The sequence below is a fragment of the Liolophura sinensis genome, chromosome 13 (assembly GCF_032854445.1).
Source record: "Liolophura sinensis isolate JHLJ2023 chromosome 13, CUHK_Ljap_v2, whole genome shotgun sequence".
Classification (NCBI taxonomy): domain Eukaryota; kingdom Metazoa; phylum Mollusca; class Polyplacophora; order Chitonida; family Chitonidae; genus Liolophura; species Liolophura sinensis.
In genome coordinates, this window is record NC_088307.1 from 25,211,927 (window position 1) to 25,215,668 (window position 3,742).

Here is a 3,742-nt window from a genome sequence, read left to right on the forward strand (position 1 = left end):
GCAGTCTTCATCCAGCCACAGACTGTAACTTGTTGGCCGTCATGGCTCCAGCCACAGACTGTAGCTTGTCAGCCGTCATGGCTCCAACATGTGGTACGTTTAGGTTATGCAAACATCTGACATGAGCCGTACATCTGACATGAGCCGTACATCTGACATGAGCCGTACATCTGACATGAGCCGTACATCACACCAGTTTTCCTCTGTTAGCACGGCTTCCAAAATTAGGTCATGCAAAAGTACATGTATAATATGAACTATATGTTACAGCAACATGGGTGCGTTCAGGGATTCGTTCATGAATACATTCATGGATGCGTTCATGGATTTGTTCATGTATTCGTTCATGGATGCTTTTATGGATTTGTTCATGGATTTGTTCATGTATTCGTTCATGTATTCATTCATGGATGCGTTCATGGATTTGTTCATGGATGCGTTCATGGATTTGTTCGTGGATGTGTTCTTGCAAACTTCTGGATTTGCTGCGTATTAGGTTAAAACTACTCCAATATGGCTTCCAGAATCAATCTGTCCAAGTGGAAAAACTGACCTACAAGAACATGTTTGTCAAAACAGAAAGTGAAGAAGCTGTGTTCAATAAAAGGAACATCTGTTGACTGGTAAAAGGTGTACTTCGCGACTGGCTGAATTTCTGTTGGTAAACATTGATTTGTAAAACAGTACTGCATAGAGCATAAGACACAAAAAGAGCAGTGTTGAAAGGCCGTTGTTGCTCTATGTATTGATTCAGCTCACAGCAGAGTACCAGATCAAACTGTGTAAACAGCCATGACCTTTACTCACCTCACTATAAATCAATCAGAAATCTCTCCTGTCTTGTTGCAGAGTGACAAGATTGTACTTGGGGTTTCACAAAAATGAAAAACATGTCAGATCAAGACAGAAACTTTGACAGAATGCATTGTTGACATCAGGTTGGTCCATTTGACTGTTACCAAAAATATAACTGATGTTAAGGTGCTAGTTCTTAAATCTGTACACATGTGTAAGTTACCTGTGGAAGTTTGACAAATTTGGTTAATTTTGTTTTCACCTTGTAGTCCACTCTAAAAGAATATCTGGCCTACACACTTTAATTTTTATTAATTTTATTGTTTTTATTTCTTTTTGATATGTTATTCTTTTTGATAAAAAAAAAAAAACTTTAATAAGTAATTCTGCAGCAGATAAGAAAATTAAGTTAAAGGAAGTTAATATCATGACCATTTAATATAGGGGACGCAAAGCTGTTCTAGGCTCTGCTAAAATGTTTGGGTGCGATGCTCGCCTAAAATCGGGCTTGTGATACTCACGTTGTTACTGGTGTGGTATCTTGAAGTACATGTGGTAAGGTCTTACATGAATAATTATATATTACGTATATAATGTATTAAAGTGGACTCTAACGAATGAGCCGTTCTCATCTGGCTTGGTTACTCAGTTGGCAGAGCAGTGATAACCTTGCCCTTCAAATGTGTTTTCCATTCAAACTATAAACGCACAAAGAAGTTTTTACATTGTCTCCCTGAATATTAAGTAACATGTTTACTCAGCTGTTCGGGTAAGTATTCATTATCAGTTGTGACTTCAATTTCCATTTTGGAACAATAATCGAGGTGCTATGGCAGCGTGAAGTCAGAGTGGTCAGCATCCACAGGTGACAGCACTCAGTACTGAGTGTGTCCACCATGAAGAGCATGAACTGTGATTACCCACACACTGCCATAGCTTCTGGATTATTGTCGTAAAATGTGAAAATCTTTGGGAAATTGAAGCCACAATGGCAATCTCGAGAATCGATATACAGACTGACCAAATGACGGTAGAACGCATCGTTTTCTTCTGTGACGTTGCAGTGCATGTGTACTTCATGTATGTTTTATGAGGACACATACACCGATAATTGTGACGTAATATAGGAAAGAACAAATGAGTTCACAGCTTTGAACCACCCTCATACAGATGGGAAGGAGTTTTACGAGTTCCCCATTAATGATGAATACTTACCCTTATTAACACATTATTTAATTCTGAGAGAAAACAATATAAAATGGCTTCCTGCGTTTATATTTTTGATGAGTATAGTTCGCTTGATGGGTTAATTTGTCTGCTAAAATGGCGACATCAGCAAACATTAAGTATACCCATTGACAGATGTAGTATTTTGACATGCAGTTGCAGTTGTTTTGATTATTTTGATTGATTAAAATAAAATCGGTCAATTTAAGGTAAGAGTTATTTAAAATATTCGAATGAGACAAGCCTCTTCAGTCAGCAATACCACTGGACATACATGTAGATCTGAGATCAGGTTTTAGTGATTTTTTTTATACCCCACCCCCAACAAAATTTTGTGGTATGTGACATTTACCTGAATCACTATGTCAAACATGATTGTGATTATGAAGTTTATGTCGTCAAATTATGTGTAATAGTTGGTTAGCGCGCTAGCGCAACGTAATGACCCAGAGGCCTCTCACCAATGCGGTCGGTGTGAGTTCAAGTCCAGCTCATGCTGGCTTCCTCTCCGGCCGTACGTGGGAAGGTCTGACAGCAACCTGCGGATGGTCGTGGGTTTCCTCCCACCATAATGCTGGCCGCCGTCGCATAAGTGAAATATTCTTGAGTATGGCGTAAAACATCAATCAAACAAATAACTAAATAATTATGTGTAATAAATGTTAATGTACCTGTGAATGATACATAGCCTATGCAACTATACCCTGTATTCACAGGCCTGTCTTACAAAACTGTTGCTATGCTACACCAAGTTCAGTTACCATGGTGATGTATCTCTTCACTCTGTTCATGGAAGTTTACGACTGCTTGGTAAGATCGGCCCAGGTTTCAGTGAGAACACCTGTACAATGTATTATAAACTTCAAATGTTCTCCACATTTTTTGTACTCATTTTTACAAAATGTTCTCCACGTTTTTTAAGGTAAAATATTAAAAAATAAAGATATCTTTTTCGGTAGTTGTTCATGTATATGTATTGATTTACAGATGATTGTCTTTCATACATGGTGCCAAAGATCTGATCTGTTTACAACTGGTGTTAGTAGAGTGATATTAAATATACTAAGTTTAATTATTACATTACAGTCACATTGTTCATGGAGAATGGGTTTGAATGTTGGTTTTGACTTAGTGACATGTAGTCAAGCAATCTTTATATGTACCATATTAATATGTGTACAAATTATTAAAACAGCATCAGCCAGTAAAGTTTTTCTTTCAGAACTGTTTATTTTGTATACCATGATTACGTATTATGATTTCCTTCAAACTTGATATATTTTATATCACATTGTGTGATATCACATTGTGTGATATCACATTTATTGTAACACTTCGGGGTACAATAATCTTTGGTCAGGGAAAACTTTTGATATAAATAACAAATAAAAATATGGTATATTTCATGGTTAAGTGGGTTATCTAGTCTATTGTACCACAGAACCTCAAACTGATATCTTGTATCAAACATTTGTTATTTGTCATGGACATTACATTTCTTCCTTTTTAATGTATGGTATATGGTATCTATGAATCTGTTAGCTACCTACTCTAAATGACCTAAAATTTCGTCCATGACTAATTTGCTCATTTTTACAGATTCTGGGAGTTCTGTTGATTTTAGAAAGGTGCTTTGAGAGGTGTCAGGAGGGTAGAGTGTTGTCCTACTGGGAAAATGTTGATTTTGGCACTAGAAGTAATATCTCATGACATTTATTTG